This window comes from Ochlerotatus camptorhynchus, unplaced genomic scaffold (assembly GCF_037179485.1).
Source record: "Ochlerotatus camptorhynchus isolate MF236.1 unplaced genomic scaffold, CSIRO-AGI_Acam_v1.1 ptg000274l, whole genome shotgun sequence".
Taxonomy (NCBI): domain Eukaryota; kingdom Metazoa; phylum Arthropoda; class Insecta; order Diptera; family Culicidae; genus Ochlerotatus; species Ochlerotatus camptorhynchus.
In genome coordinates this window covers 3,419,321-3,437,352 of record NW_027040763.1, presented here as the reverse complement: position 1 = coordinate 3,437,352, position 18,032 = coordinate 3,419,321, and the positions used below count along the sequence as shown (strand labels likewise).

Genomic DNA, 18,032 nt, shown 5'->3' with positions numbered 1-18,032 from the left:
TGGATTTTGGAGGAGTTTTCTCAAGCTCTTGATGGAGCAGATTACACACGATTTTGATGAAGACTACTGCCACTGGAAGTTCTAGTGGGTTTCAGCGGAGGAGGTTCCGCGTGATTTCGGTGGCGATTTTAGAAGCTGCCATCGAAAGTTTCAGTGTATTTCGACTGAGTTTGCGGACGTATTCGGGTGATTTCGGTGGAGATTTAAAATGTTGCTATCGGAAGTACTGAATTCTCGATTACGTTTTCAAAGGGACGAGTCTGTTTTTGTGAACAAAGATTCAAAAGTAAATTTTTCGAAACTCTGAGTACTCCCACATGAATTTACATCATCAGGATAATGTTCCTCTTATAGTACGTTCAGACTACAGAGTTATAACATGTTACAGCGCTATCTTGATGGTGGTTTCTGTGTTTCAATTATTCGACAACCGTTATAACATGTTATAACTGCTCAGTCTGGACAGCGTTTTACAATATGGTGGCTATTTTCACATAAATGGCGCTGTTCCATTGGTAGTAATAAAAATCCACATATAGAAATTTGGGAAAGTGGAAATAATACATGTTTGATGTATATTGCAAAACAAGTTGACGACAACCTAAATAAATCATTCATGAACTTTGTCGTTCACTTTTTACAGGAATGTATTGTTAAACAAGCTACAGTTAATAAAACAAAAGTTGTTATCCGTACATTTTTTACCCAGTACTAAACTCAAATTTGAGAAAGAAAATTCTCTCTCTTCACGAGTGTGGTGTATACCACCCTTAAAACGATAAGCTAACGATTCTGTGTAGCACTCGAAGAATGAATGTTTGTTTATGTGTTATAAAAATAAACACAGCGAGCTGGCACTTGAGCTCAGATTCTGTTGACTGCAGAACGAACAACACTTGTTTTTATTCCTCCGACTCATCTACAAGATTCCTTTAAATTATAGTTAAAAGTATTATTACAAACTAGTGGATATAAAAACCTCTCTACCTCTCAACATGCCATGCAGTTTGATGACACAGGATTTGCGATTTCCCTCTCACAGACTTCAAAATAGAGTACCTGACACTGCAAAACATATCAGGTACCTCTGTATATGCATTCAGATTTACATCATCGTTTTGAATGATTTGCGTTATGGGGCTGAACCAATACCACATGCATTTCCATTTAGTATGACAATCATTCTGCAGAGAACATTACGCATTTCAACTGAAGGCCTATCCCATCTCATAACAATTTTCATCCTGTATTCGAGAGGAAAATCATCTGATTTCAAAACAACCGTCATCCGGTTGCAGCTATCTTTCGAAAAAGTGATTTCGATGTTTCGTTTCGAATGGTCTGAGGTTTCATTCGATCAGAGGAGGATGTTTGTGTACAGTGTACTCGAAAGACACTGTAAGCTTAATACAAAGCCAACATTGTGCAATCAGTCCGCATCGTGCTCTCTTGCCGTGCGGATCTATTTGCTTTTTGCTGAAGGAAGTGTGACTACTACCTAAAGCTACAACTAATTAAAACAGCCCTTTTCAGTGCTCAACCTGTAAAATGTCTACCTTTTTCAACTCTTATTCCTCTTCGATCCTTGTTTGGACCCTACCCGAGGTAATCCTTCTTGGATATCGATTTGGAAAATTCCTCTTCGATCGTTCAGATTCTTATAGTTATCTGCTTGGAAGTCGATTTGGATAAAAATTTACTGCCGCCATGGCGCCTAAACGCAAAAGAAAGGGCCAAACTCTTGATCCCCCTTCTGATGAAATTAATTTGAGCAATCAATTTGATTTGCTCACGGATAATGAGAATGATCCATCATCCAAGAAAAATTCTAGTAAACTTTCCCGGCTTAATGCCAAGAAGGAAAAGATTCCCCCTATTGTGATAACCACTTCCGATTTCCATGCTCTTCGCATGGAACTTTTGAACTTCGTGGAAGTTAAGTTTTCACTACAAATTGGACGTCGGGGTGGATGCCGTGTATTGTCTGAAAGCTTGGACGGATTTAAATGTCTTCTCAAGTATCTTACTGAGAAGCAGCACAAATTTTTTACTTACGACACCAAAACTGAACGTGTGTTCAAGGTTTTCATGAAAGGACTGCCCAGTGGTGAATCCCTGGATCAGATCAAAGATGAACTGGCAAAATTACTTGGAGTTGTGCCACTCCAAGTAATCAAAATGAAAATGAAATCCCGTCCTGGCAATTCGCGCAACGGGATTTCTAATGATTTTCTAAGGAAATTTCCAGAACCTCACCCAGTGCCGTAAGTGCCAGGGATGGGGTCACGGAACTCAAAATTGCTAACGGGTGTTCAATAAAAAATTAGATTTTTTTCAGTCATATAGCTACACAGATAAAAATTCTGAATTTTAATTGTGATGTAAACATTAATTCGTAGACTTGTATTTCATTTCACGCAACCGAGCAACTTGCAAACAATATTGTTTACAAAGATGGGCTTTTGTATACAATATTTGCTGCATTGCATGAAATGTGTCAGAACTTTACATGATATATAATGTAAACGTATATGATATATAACGCTCCATTTATGTGCATCATATTGAACATAAATTTACACTACTTTTTCGAACTGTGTAGTAAGATTTTTTTTCACTGAATTCAGTATTTTTCATTAAAAACATAATGTTTATTCTTCAAAAAAACGTCAATGAATATTGGAGAAGGGGCCTGGTCAGCCGTATGACGCAACTTAGTCGCGATGCTCTCACAAGAGCGCTGGACGGCACTGATATCATTCTCATTTTTTATTGAACACCCGTTACATGTTAGCTAAATGCATGAATTGTGGTGATTCCTCTCACGCAAAGGACAACTGTCCTGTGAAGGAAGATCCTAAGAAATTTAAATGTTCAAATTGTGGTGAAAACCACAAATCCAATTTTTGGGAATGTAAGACTCGCAATCTCGTTCTAAGCGACAGGTAGGAAACGCTCCACGTTTCCGAACAGGTACAAATTACTCTGCTGTTAACAACGGTTAGCGAGGAACAAATTCTACATTCGTACCCGGAGGTACAAATATCACCCCTGCTTCAAATTTTTCATCTATACCTACTCCCCTCGCTGCTAATAATGTTCAGCGTGTTAATGGAGCTACCTATGCAACGGGTAGAAATCAAAATACTAACCAACGTAATTCTAACGGAAATTTTGACAATTTTGACTTAGGAAGCATTACTGCCCCTAAAATGGATTTTTTACAAAAATCATTAATTGACATGTATAAGAGATGAACTAGCCTCAGGCTAAAAATCTCTAAAATAAAGAAAAGAAAAAAAAAAAATAATTGACATGTTTTCTGATATGCTTAAATCTAACTCCATGTTTGACTTTAAAATTCAGTAATGGATTTTAAAGCATTAAATATTTTAAATTGGAATGCTCGATCTCTTAAAGATAATGAAGACGAGCTATTTAACTTTTTGAGAATTCATAACGTGCATATTGCCGTTATAACTGAAACGTTCCTTAAACCTGACCATAAGGTTAAGAAGGACGCAAATTACTTGATTTATAGAAATGATCGTCTTGATGGACCTTGTGGTGGCGTTGCCATCATTGTTCATAGACGAATCAAACATAAAATTCTTTCTTCATTTGAAACCAAAGGTCTTTGAAACTTTGGGAGTTTCTGTTGAAACAAAATTTGGACAACTTACGTTTATAGCTGCCTATTTGGCATTTCGATGCGTAGGCCAGCAAAAGAATTTTCTCAAGGGTGACCTTCAGAAACTTACCCGTCATAGGTCTAAATTCTTTATTATTCGTAATTTTAATGCAAAACACCGCTCATGGAATAATGCTCAAAGCAATTCCAATGGTAATATTCTGTTTGATGATTGTTCTGCAGGTTATTACACTATTCAATATCCAAACAGCCCAACATGCTTTTCTTCAGCAAGAAATCCCTCAACTATTGATTTGGACTTAAATGATTCATGTCAACTTTGTAGCTAATGGGTTACCCATGCTGACTTCGGTTCTGATCACCTTCCAGTAACTTTTGAAATATCCCAACAAATAATTTGTAATCCCAACAGCTCTACTTTCAATTACTTCGATCCAAACATTCCTTTGCAAACCAAAGATGAAATTAATTATGCTTTTGAATCTCTGACTACTTCTATAGTTGAAGAAAGAGCTGCCTCAGTACCAAAATGCGAGGTTAAATTCAATTCAATTATAATCGACGACGATCTTCAGCTCTTCATCCGTCTTAAAAATGTCCGTAGGAGACAATATCAAAGAATACGTGATCCTGCCATGAAAGTTATCTGGAGGGATTTGCAAAAACAAATTAAAAAGCGATTCTCTGCCCTGAGGAACAAAACTTTTGAAAATAATGTTTCTAAATTAGTCCCGAGTTCCGAACCCTTTTGGAAACTCACAAAAAATTTGAAAAAAACCTCAAAAGCCTATTCCAACGCTTAAAGAAGATGGTAAAATTTTGATCACAAATTTTGAAAAAGCTCAGAAACTTGCTAAGCAGTTCGAGAGTTCCCATAATTTCGGTTTGGGTCTTACTAGTACTATTGAGAATCAGGTTGCTCGGGATTATCTGAATATTTTCTCTCGGGAAAATATTTTTGATGATTCCTGATGATTTGGACGAAGTAAGATCTATAACTAAAAAAATTCATAATATGAAAGCTCCAGGTGATGATGGAATTTTCTATACCCTCATCAAAAAACTCCCAGAGAGTACCTTGTCTTTCGTGGTAAAATTGTTCAACAGAGGTTTCCATTTGGCAAACTTTCCTGATAAATGGAAAAATGCAAAAGTTGTTCCAATTTTGAAGCCGGATAAAAATTCAGCTGAAGATTCTAGTCACCGTCCAATAAGTTTGCTTTCTTCAATAAGTAAACTTTTTGAAAAGATAATTTTGAACAGAATGATGATTCACATCAATACGAACTCAATTGTTGCAGATGAGCAGTTTGGATTTCGCCATGGGCATCAACTCTTAAGAGTTACCAATTTAATTCGTTCAAACAAATCTGAAGGGCACTCAACTGGAGTTGCTCTTCTAGACATAGAAAAAGCATTCGACAGTGTTTGGCATGAAGGTTTGATTGGTAAATTGAAAAAGTTCAATTTTCTACTTTACATTATGAAATTAGTTCAGAATTATTTAACTGGCAGAACTCTGCAGGTAAATTATCAAAATTCCACATCTAATCGACTACCTGTTAGAGCAGGAGTTCCTCAGGGTAGCATTCTTGGGCCTATATTGTATAACATTTTCACTTCGGACCTCCCTGATTTGCCTCAGGGTTGCCACAAATCTTTGTTCGCTGATGACACAGGCATTTTCGCTAAAGAGAGAAGTCTTCGTGATATTTGCAGCAGACTACAGAAAAGTTTAGATATCTTCTCTTCTTATTAACAAAAATGGAAGATTTCTCCCAACGCTTCCAAAACTCAACGTATAATATTTCCACATAAGCCTAGAGCTTCCTTTTTAAAACCTAGTAGTAGTCACATAGTCACTATGAACGGAGTTCCAATTTCCTGGCCCTTAATACTTGACCAAAAATCAACTTTTAAAGATCACATTGAGGGCATTCAAGCCAAATGTAACAAATATATAAAATGTTTGTATCCTCTAATAAGCAAGAAATCCAAACTTTGCTTGACGAAAAACTTCTAATATTTAAACAAGTTTTTAGACCGGCCATGCTTTACGCTGTGCCAATATGGTATAGTTGTTGCACTACCAGGAAAAAAAGCACTTCAAAGGATTCAGAACAAAGTTCTGAAGATGATTTTGAAGTGGCCTCCCTGGTACAGTACTACCGAAGTACATAGAATTTCGAATGTTGAGACTTTAGAACAAATGTCCAACAAAATAATTAATAATTTCAGGCAAAAATCGTTGCAATCCTCAATTGCAACGATTAATTCCCTTTACACTTAGATAAGATTTAGTTTTAGTTTTTATTTTTAAGATTGCAATTGTTATACTGACATGCAGGTACTAGTACTGTAGTAACTGGAGCACCTAGGTTAAAATGAAATGTAATTTATTTTGAATTTGGAACAAATAAAAAAGTAATACAATGTTCAATATGTACCAAAAGAGAAGAATCCTATGAATTGCCCGGAGACCTAGTCAATCGAAACTTTTTGGGCCCTTTCCATAATACCGTCCATAGGATACCGTAATGCACCGAAATCCAGACACTTAGTCCATAAATCCGGGCACTTCTAAAAGATGATATCCAGGCCAAATGTGATTCAAATGTCACATAAATGTAATGCTGAGCCACAAGCATCTTCCTTGTTCATCTCACATGATTATATTGTTGCCAAGTGGATGTAATGTTTGATTAAAAATTAAATGTCCGGATTAATTGCATTAAATACGGTATCTACGGAAATACTTTAAGGCAGCGAATTCAATCGTTAAATTTAAAAAGACTGAACAAAAGTGTCCAAAATTATCACCAGCGGGCAGCATCAGATCAAAAGTTCACTCCTTGGCATACGATTAAAGGAACTGCGGATTATTTTCATCAAATTGAAAGAGATACTTTAGAGCATTACCAGCCCAAAACGCAAACCGGTTGGACATGAGTGTTTCCGATTTTAATGAAAAATTACTCATATGTTCGCTGCTACCGATGGTTGCATTTTTCATTTAAATATATTTTTTTCTTCACAGTAGCTTTTGAAAAGGGCGTATTAAAAATTATATTTGTTCAAATAATGATAACATGAAAACTATTGAGCTGATCAAAATGACGAGTGAGAAAAGTTGTATTATCTTTGAGGAAAATATACAATGAAAGAAAAAAAACTTAGTAAATTAATAGTAAAAAAACGTAAAATTTTGATTACTTATCTCAAAACACCCCCTCTTCAATCTTTATATTTTTTTCATCAAGAAATCTGAAGAATTTTAATTTATAAAGATTGAAGGGGGGATGTTTTGAGATAATCAACGTTTTACGTTTTTTTGAATATAATATATATTTTTTTCTTACGGTGTATTTTACCTTTTGTTACATAGGGGAAGGGGTGGGTGTCTGAAATCCGGATTTTTTGCGATACAAAATTTGTGTACTACGCCCTACTAAACGACGGTTGGAACTAAATATAACTGTAAGCTATAATTTATACCTTTTTATTAACGTCTTCTACCGCTTGACGATTGAGCCATAAATGTTATTGAACATACAGATTCGGGAAATATAAGTAGGTATATGCACCCGAAGATAAATGCAGAACAAATTTCTGAATGTCACTTGATTGAAATTAAGTGCATATAACGACCGTGCACATGGCTTACCACAACCAAACGAATACTGAACGGTGGGCGACCGTCGAAGCCAACAACGCTGCAACGCTGATATTGCTACAAACAGAAACCATAATTCTAGCACACTCGAACTGCTGAAGTATAGCGTTGAGTTCGAAAAAGGGAATTTAAGATTTAGATCTGATACCTATATCCATAATGGAAAATCATGCTGGAATGATAACATCAGCAGCAAGTTTTGGTTACTATACTCCACGACTATTACGTCTTCATTATGGTGACAGTAACGTATGCATTCAGATCGAGCAAACTACTGAGATAAGCTAAATATGTCCGTAAAAAAATGTTGCGCTATTGGTTTGGTTTGCTTCAATTTAAATCACGAAGGGGATGTAGCTCAGTGGTAGAGCGTTCGCTTTGCATGTGAAAGGCCCCGGGTTCGATCCCCGGCATCTCCAATCGTTTTAATTACCTATCGGAAATGATTTCTTTAAATTGTTTTTTCTTGTGGCAGAGTATAACTTGATTAATCTTAATTGTTTGACCAACTAGTAGTCACCGTTTACCGTAAAAGCCAATTGGAAAAATCGATAGTGATCGGCTGGGGACGGTTAAATTGGCATTAACGGGCTAGTTTGCATATCGGTTCCTGTAAATCGCCTGTTTGCATTGAGCAATCGTATTTTATTGTATACCAGACTCCGTATATCTAGATTAGCCAGGGAATCAGTTTCAACTTACTTTGCTCAGTTGGGGTCGTAAATTTCAGTACACCCTTTTTACGATTTATTCGGCTGTTATCCAATCAATCTCGACTACCGTGCCGTCGATCGTCGTCCGTTGAAGCGAACGAAGGACTTTTAATTCGCGGACCTTGACGAAAATACGATCCGCCGTTCCGTCATCTACGACGACGCCGTGAACGATAAAGAAAAACAACGTGCAACCGAACGAACGTTAATATCCGAGAAAGAGTGAACGTCTCTCAATAGGTATTCGCAAAAACGTTTTAATCAGCTTCGATGATCAATCCGGAGTTCCGTTTGACACAGTTTTCCTCTTCGATGCGGATGAACTTGAATCGATTAGCATCTCCTGGCACTGTGGGAAATAGTGTTTTTGATATTCAAATCATAATGCTCAGTTTGTTTTCTTTTGGAACGTTGGGCAACATTTCCGCCAGTGCCTTCTTTGATACGATCATAATCCGCTTGCAGCCAGCCTACCTTTCCGTTTTCGTCAGTCGTCACTAAAAGCACAAGGTTTTGGAATGTCACCCAACCGTCTCTAATCGATCTCGTGACTCAGAAATTGATTCGGCTGCGGGGATACAAACTTCACATAATTCATACTCAACGATGCCACACAGATAAGTTTCCATAGTACACCCAACCCGTCCGTTGGTTTGTTCGTACGTTCGTTGGTTGTTGGTTAGGCTTGTATCCGAACGAAGGATATATTATATTGGGAAAAATGTCACCTGGCTGGGTTGGTATATGACACCGTAGTTCAAAGTCATAACCGCGAGGGAAACAAATAAAACGATCGCCGAACGGCCGTTTTCAGCTGAGCCCGAGCTTGTCGCGGAAAAATCGATAGCCATTAGTGTCATGATTTAGCTATTAAAAAATGACTAGCCTTAAGGTTCGGCCCAAACCGGTGTACCGGCCTGGATGTACGTATTTTATTCGTTCACAAATTACTCGATAGATGCTCAGAGCGGTATATTCACTGATTAATATCTAAAATTCGTTTGTATCGTGCGGTGGACTTTGGCGGCAATTTAAAGCTAAAAGCCGTATAAAAGCCCATTTACCTTTAACAATAACCTCATTATCGAGACAAATGAGATAGATAGAGAGAGGGAAGGGGGAAATTTCAAATCAATCACTCGGTTGCTACAATTGGGCACTCTTCAGATTGATGAATCTATTACCATCAACAGTTGCGTAGTTGCTCTTCTTGCAGCCCTGAGACGATCGGCATCGATCGATTGATATTTGAAGAAGCTCTACTCCAAAGAATGAGACGTGGAGGACTTTTAAAGTAGCGCTTTGGATGTTTTCCGAAACATTAATCGAACAAGCGTGCCGATTGATTCAAATGGGATTTGAGACAATTGAGCTGTTAGTTGGGCTTTCTGCTTGAGGGCAGAAACTTTCAGAAGCACTGACCAAGTGCGAGTTTGTGCATTGCTTTAATAGGGTCACCAGCCAGTTTGGATAATTGAAGCTGTAAATAATGTGTACAGTCCATTAGGCATAAATACGATAGACATATGGACGATTGACATACATATGTCAAACACAAAAAGCTTCAGCTCATGTATCGACAGGTCTGTTGACCGTTGGCTGTAGCAAGGTGGTAATGGATTGGTATGACATTTTCGTGGTAGCTTTGTGGAGCTGGTGAAGGATGCTTTGAAGCTTCCTTCATACTTGATTGTAGATCCGCGGTGGTAATTTCTCCTAAGGTGAGTAGGGTACCAGACTAAGGGTAGGGTGGTTTATAATGACTTTAACGTCTACAATACAAATTCCAATAGAAGACGGCGTTAACGTCATTATCAACCCTACAAGAGTGAAATACTCCTTGACGTTGACTGTTAGGAGTGGGAAATTCGAAAATCTTCTTTAGACCGCAGCGTGCAAGAACTGAGCCACACTAAACTACAGTTAAGAATGCATTTTACGAACCATTCAGGTCGCTATCACCGAGCGTGGAAAGCTAGTTATCAGCCTATTTAGTTCCAAAGGATCATAAAAAGGTCATAGCTTCCGTTAGGCAGAATATGTAATTTAATATGCCTATTCAATTCCTCTTAATTTATGGAGCCACCAGCTACTAATGGTCCTAATTACCTTACGTTTATTTAGCAAAACAGACTGTAAGTACAAACAAGCGACCATAAATTCTCTAGTTCAATTCCCGTGAGCATATTTTTACAGTCGGTCGTAAACGTCGACGCATCAGTCGCTCCAATACAACAGCTTCATTACAAATTTAGAAAGCTCTGCAGGAAAAAAGCTCACAATCACATTTCATCTTCGTGTCGCTTCTGAAGCAAACAGCTTCCATCACGAAGACGGGCACCGGGCCTCAGTAGAAGTACATTTTTTTCTCAGCTCGAAGATAAATTATCCACTTGCCACGATGATTGAATTTCATCCAAGCACAAAAAATCAACAACACCATCAACAGCAACTTTACGATGTTCATTCTGTGGTGCGCTTCACTATACCTACATGTTTTTGTGGAGAACTTTATTCGTGAATTTGTCTGTGAATCGTCAGTAGGGTGCTTCCCTTTGGAAAAAGTATTTGCAATCGTTGCAGATTCCGTGGTGCGGGCACCAAGAATCAAAGGGGTGCAACTAAACTATCCCTAGTTATCACTATTGGCTAGCTGAAAAAATTACTGAAGGGGGCCGAGGAAGGGGTATGTTGCATTTTGTTTTGTTTTGTTAAACAACATTTTTTTCTATTATGGTGAGGCATAATTTTATTGATTATATTTATGTTATTACAACGCTTGGGACTTCGATTATGGGAGCCTTAAAAGCTGACTGACTTTGAAGAAGCAATGCTCGTTTGTTCAAGCTTTAATAATGAAATCACATAGCATCCGGAATTTTAAAGATATCAAACTTAATTTTAAATCTTGAGTCATACAATCCTTATCTGGATCATAATGAAATAAAATTTTGAGTACTCAAAATTAAGGTCATTTATTGCATATTAAAGGAAAAATAGCATAAAAATTATTCCGATTTGGTATTGATAAAATCTCGGACTTTTCATCGAATACCACTCATGATATTTTGGACACTCTATTGGCTAACCTGAGCGACCGTTTTGTTCCACCATCTCTTCATCCCTCTCGCATCACGAGTCACCTTTCCACTTTTCTTCAACTTCTGTTTGACAACTGCCCAATATTTCTCAATTGGACGGAATTGACTGCAGTTGGGTGGATGTCCTTTCCGAAGAAATCTACTCCGTTGTCTCGATACCACTGTAGAACTTCTCCGCTCTTTACAGGTCCATTGTGAGCCTTGAATTTGTCACGAAAATCTGGGTTTTTTGTCAGCAGCTGCAAATAAGCTTTCTTGCAAATTTATCGGCATAAATTAATTTGACCTAGCTACGGATACACCATGGCTTCATAGAACTTTGGCCCGGGAAGCTACCCTTAAGCCATCTTCACGTACGTTTCGTCGTTCATGAGGGTGCATCCTTCGTACTTTGTAAGAACCTCATTTTACAACTTTCGGACACGTCTTTTGGCCACTAGATTCTGCTTCAGTGTTCTGTTTGGTTGCTCACTGGCCCGAAAAGATCGAAATACTTCGAGATCCTTGCCGCTCAACGGCACTACTGGCTTTCCTCCGCGAGGCAGGCCTGTTCTCTCGAATATGACTACAGCCGACCGAGACATTACCTCCGAAAGCGGACCCCTCAATGATGCATGCTGTCATACCCTCAACTCCGACCACACTGAGCGAAAACATCCGCCAAATATTGTAAGATTATTGATTCGATGGAGCCCTATAACACTAATCATTCGATATTCAGATGATTATCTTTTGCGCTTTCTTACACCTTATCCCATGTGTTTCATATACGTGTCATCCTGATTTTGAAATACTAGAATACAATTTTAAAATGTTCGCTATCTGAAAACCAAACGAAAATTCATCAGTTATGTTAATGAAAATACGCTTAAAACTGAACGAAATTTACCTCAGAATTTATATAATTCATATGATGTTTACTGCATGTTAGAAACATTTAAAAATACACTTTATTTTCCTTAAACAATAAAAACTTACACTTAAGAACAATATTGCTCAATATGCTAAACACCACCAGTGAAAGTCCTACGTGTTCATGTTGGAATTTGAACCAACCCGAATGGTTCCCGAGTCTATGGCATGCACCGTGTTGTAGGTGAGCTGCATAATGGTTTATGGTCAGGTGATGCAAGCGTGTTGTCTCGGAGTTGTCATCGTGTCCACGGGATATACTCTAATAATAAAAAATACCATAAACGAATGATAGCCCAAATGATCGAATTATTCCACAAATTGTTTGGATTATTCCCCGAACACGTCGTTAAGCAAAATAACCATAACAAATTTATTAGGGTACCTGTACTGCTCCTTGTTGGCACGAATCCACTATTTGTTACGCTGCCGTTTCAGCACTCGTTGTATTTTGTTCTCCACCTGCTGGATCTGTTCCACATAGACGTCGATCAGGATATTGATTGGCAAGGTCGGTATATGTCTTCCTGTTGTTTCGTGCCTTGAGAAAATAAAATAAATTAATGTGGGAAGCGGCATTGCTGGTGCTTTTCAAACTGTTTTAACTTTTCCTGGTATTTGAAGTGAAAACACTTTCGTTTTTGATCGTTCTGTATGGGAATAAATGAAGGCTATAGATCTTTCATAATAACACAAATTAAAGAAATTTGTCTGCAATATGTCTGACTAGCATGAGGACTAACAATATTTAACTTTGTAGTTCTACTTCTTATCACACACCCTCACGAAAAATGGATGATTTCCGTTATAGGGTGTTTTGCTCGGTGTTTTGATCTATTTATCTGTTGCGTTTGAGATGAGTTCTTTAGCTATGGTGTGCATACAAATATCAATCATGAAGGCATATACATATCAAAGCCATTATCATCTGCAAGCAGGATGATTCGCATTTGATATAAGTAATCTGTGTCGTTTGCTTCTGTTGTCATTCTAAAACGAACCGATGGCGTTACAGAGCACTTTGAATTACGATTCATTTGATAATTGGCATGTATTTTCGTTCAGTGCATGAGGACAACTACCTGTACACCACACCACGACCAGCCCGAACACTTTCAACAACCACGACCACAGCTAAGAACAAGGACTTCCTCTCCGTCAGCCATCCCAGGAAACCCTCCACCTCCTAACGTAAAATGAGTCAGCATCGAAAGACAATAACCGTATCTTAGATATCACTCTGTATCACATAAGTATTCCATATTAAAGGGACTCCCTTGTGGAGCCTCCCCCATCTTTCAGAAGTGCCCCCTCCTTCGAAGTTCGAGTGCCAAAGGGATTTTTTTGAGAGAGGCAGGACAGAGATAGCTAGAGCTAGAACGACCAACCATCTATAACTATTACATTACCGAACTTAGCCGAGGGTGATGCGGGAAAATCGAATTTCTTGGAATTCGACCGGGATAAATTTCCCTAATCTGAAGGTACCAATGCTCGTTCATTTCGTCCTATAGAGCAGTATACTAAGTGAGAGTGCGCGACGTCGTGAAATCAAAATAACACTTGGGTCGGCACCTAAACAACCAAACTCAACTACTGGTTAGTCCGTTCATTTTTATTGGAGTGTGGCGTCCAGAGAGGACGCCACAAAGGATTTTCTTTTGCCGGTCTAAGACCGATGTAACTCGGACTGCGGAATTAGAACACGTCCATGGAATTTTCAGGATACGCCTAAAACGTTCGCCTCACCCCGTTTTTGGACGCCTCTCGAACCCTGTCGACAGTGAATAGGATTAAAAATGAATAGCAGTGGCGCCGGTGGTGTAGTGGTAAGCGTGATTACCTCTCACCCCAGCAGGCCTGGGTTCAATCCCAGTCGGCGCCACCGAGATGTTCTGAGGCATAACACCTCTGATCACGACTTCCATCGGAAGGGAAGTAAAGCCGTTGGTCCCCGGTTCATGAGTTTTTTTTTTTTTTTTCCTTGGATTTGTTTTCCGTCGATCTTGTTTTCCGTGCTGAGCACCAATGCTACCGACGCCAGGAAGGCAGCTCCCACACCTGGACCCTTTCTATCGACCCATCAACTCATGAACCGGGGACCAACGGCTTCACTTCCCTTCCGAAGGAAGGCGTGATCAGAGATGTTATGCCTCAGAACATCCCGGCGGCGCCGACTGGGATTGAACCCAGGCCTGCTGGGGTGAGAGGTAATCACGCTTACCACTACACCACCGGCGCCGCTGCGGTTCATGAGTTGATGGGTCGATAGGTAGGGTACAGGTGTGGGAGCTGCCTTCCTGGCACGTCGGTAGCATTGGTGCTCAGCACGGAAAACAAGATCGACGGAAAACAAATCAAGGGAAAAAATGAATAGCACATCAGCACGGTTAGTTCGATAGATAGAAATCGCACCCAAAGTAGAAGTAGGAAGACAAAAGATACTGAACGAACGACGAATAAACACCATCAATGTAGAGCGCGCTAACCGATTTTAAAAGGAAATCCGGAGTGATTTGAGATTTGGGCGTAATTGCATTTGTAAACAAACACGTCAATCACCGATTTCTCGCGAATAAAAGCTCAATCTCGAAAAGTATTAACACAGCGAGGTAGAGGAATGATTCCTCTATCATTTGGTATAGTTGGTTTGAGAGATTGAGCTTTTATTCAAGAGAAATCAGTAATTGACGTGTTTGTTTACAAAAGCAATTACGCCCAAATCTCAAATAACTCCGGAAATGTCATCCAATCCATTTGTTTACATCATAATGACGATTTTCAAAACTCAAAATAATGTATATTTTATTGCACAACTTGCAAATTTCCATCGGGAGTGGTCTTATTTTTCGATTATCTATAGATCTGAACTGATTTACAGTTGAAATAACAACACATTAAAAATCCGGAAGATCATAACCACTAATCAATTTTATAAATCTTAGGTTTTCTCATCAAAAATATATGGAAGCACCAGCCGGATCACTGCAAACCCACTGCAGAAAACAAAATATTTCACGTGGATGATGATTTCAAGCACATGCGGTGGATAAATTAATCAGGAAAGGTGAAAATATTTTCCTCTTCCTATGTTTCACGGTGAAAATTTCTACCCTCATCACTCTTTTGATCACCGCCAGAGGCTGAAACAATCGCTTAGTTTCTGCTGGATTCGACTATAGGATCGCTCTTTCGTAAATAAAATGTGGGCGTTTTTCCTCTCTAAAGTACCACTGTGAGAATTTAATATGAAGAAGTGTGAATACGTTTTTTGGCCGTAGAATTGGGATTCGTTCTCCTGCTCCCAGGTGACGGGATTTCAATGTGAAGTAATCATTCCGTCTGCTTGTTGCACTACCTGGGGGGAAATAGCGGCATTGCCAGTGATGAAAAATTATTAGGTATGGGTGAATCTCTCACCGCTCATTTGGGATTTTGTTTGGTGAAGTAGAAATTATGTTGGTTGGGGATAGGGTAGTCCCGCTTCTTCAGTTAATGCACGTCAATCTGACTGGATCAGTCCTGGTTTCTTTTAAACACATTTCTTTTGAAATCGCTTTTTCGGGGAGTCTGAACCGTGCAAACAAATCTCGAAGTGTAGTCTCCGCAAGGAGTGGCGCTTAAGCTGCTCGTTGTCGACGGACCGAACCACGCCGGCTACAATTACAAAAAGGATTATAAATTGAGCCCAAAGACTCAATGAAGGTATTCCTCGATATAACGTAACTGTCACTTTTGACTTCCATCGTCGTTTTCTCGCAAACGGCCATGCAATCTTGGAAGGTAGAAACACCATCACATAGATGAGACACTCCTCCATCTATTGGTAATGTTGATTTGTATGATTGAGTTGATATTTCAAGCTGAACATTGCATTAGGTCCTAAGTAACATTGACAGATTATCTTCGTCGACTTTCTCTTTGCATCCCTACGGCCATGTATAGACATTCCTACTTATTTTCAGCTTGTTATGTGCTATGAGTCGGTGTATAATGAGTCACGCCAAGAGTGAAGCGAAGTCTACCTATTGAACTGTCAAACCGGCTACCTATCGTGCAAAGTAAACAAACATTATGATGCTATGAAAGGTCCACGAAAGGTATTGCAATAAAATATAAAATATAATCGAAGAAATGATCATAAACACTCAGAGAGCATTAAACTGTAATGGGATACGTTTGGTAACGATCAGTAATGAGAATTTCTACTATTTTTTGTTAAGATGATTGGACAAAATCACTGATATAATGATTTACAACAGCCGCTATTTTTTTTTTGCTCGCTAGAAGTCATTTGAAGTTGATGTAGCAGTCCTCTGTTGTCAAGTGAAAAGATCAACTATTTTTCTCTTGGTGTGACTCATTATACACCGACTCAAGTTATAAACGAAAGAGAAAGTAGATGAATCAATGTTACTTAGGACCTAATACAATGTTCAGCTTGATTTGTGATAAACTGACGATGATAGCCAAAAGAGACAGTTACGTTATATCGAGGTATTTCAGTATATCGTCACTGAGGACATCGAGCAAGTCTTGATTGATCTAGTAGATCATGTAATATGAGCTCTTAAACGATCTGGAGAACATAAATTAGGAAAAGGTCAAAGAAGCTTATCTTGAATAATAAATTTATGTTTTTTGAACATGACTGTGCCCGAATTATGGGCTACTGGACTATGTGAAAACCAAAATTGTTATTGCTTCTTGTAAACGGCGATGCCAGATTTGACAACATGTCTTTATTTGGAAGCTTTTGTTTTCTCGCAATTAAGACATTTAATGATTTAATAAGATTGTTTTAGACATGTTCAAATTGAAAAAAATATATTTCAAAAGGCGTTTTGAATTTCAAGCAGACAAATTGATATGGAAATGAAGATCTTGGCTTCAAATTATAAACTACTGTTTGATGTTGATTATGAATAATGTATACCTATAACCTAAAAAATTTCTTCACTTCACTGAAATCTTCGATTAGCTGGAAAACTGTTGAATGCTTCCTGATCAACCTGCAGTCTTGTAAAAATATTTTAGAGATGCCATTTGTTTTTTCTAACAATTGGAGATATTCAAGACTTAATCAACCTGAAGTCTTGAAAAAATATCCATAGAAATTCAGTAAAATCTCCGTCAATATGAACTTTTATTAAGTTTTGTCGTAACCTGACCGAGGTTTCTAGCCTCGGTCATGTGTCGCAACAAAGACCTACCGAGAACAAGACGCACAACCGTGCGCTACAAGATTGGTTAAATGACTGATTCAAGATTCAATCATGTACAAAGACGAAGCAGTGAAGCTTCGGTTTGTTCCCACATTGCATGTATGTGTGCGTTTCATTGATTATCAAATCAACGCTACACTCTGACTCAACTATGCTCAAATCGTTCGTGACATTATTGTACGACTACACGCTGACACAAATTTACTCAACTTGAGTGTGGTGCTATACAACTCAACTTTCTTTTTTTTTGTATTCAAATAATTAGTTACCATTATTTACCTTGATTATTATTCTATACCAACTCTATCTACCATTTTTTTTCATTTTTTTCGAAGTTCCCGGATATTATTAAAAAAAAAATATTTTCGATCTCTCTTAATTTTACAAAGCTCTCTGAATATCTTTGAACATCTAAACATATTCTCGAACATCAGGAAAATCCCTTGAAATTTAACGAAGAACTTCGTTAAAATTCAATCATCTTTCCAAATGCGCATTGAACTTTTTTGAAGAGTTTCCTTTTGAAGCGATGATCCCTGAAGATCTTAGAAGTTGCTGAACTTTTTAAAGATCTTCTTCAAAATTCCCTGCTCCTATTATTACCTTTATGTTTCTTCTTAAAGTTAGGATGCCCCTAAAAATATCAGTTTTTTTATTACAATTTATTTGTTTCAAATGTTTCGAAAAAGTGGTCATGAGAAGAGTTGTATGAAAAATAATGACGCTCATTTTTGTATGATTCGTAAACTTGGTTAT

At 38.2% G+C, this 18,032-nt stretch overlaps 1 protein-coding gene and 1 non-coding gene across 2 annotated transcripts in view; both read left to right on the top strand.

Annotated features, from left to right (window-relative positions):
- LOC135705716 (chitinase-like protein Idgf4) overlaps window positions 1-18,032 on the top strand; it is a 300,438-nt gene that overhangs the window by 186,253 nt on the left and 96,153 nt on the right. The gene's annotated exons all lie outside the window — the stretch shown is intronic.
- Window positions 7,673-7,744, top strand: TRNAA-UGC (transfer RNA alanine (anticodon UGC)). Its single transcript has one exon. It is a non-coding gene; the product is annotated as a tRNA-Ala (tRNA).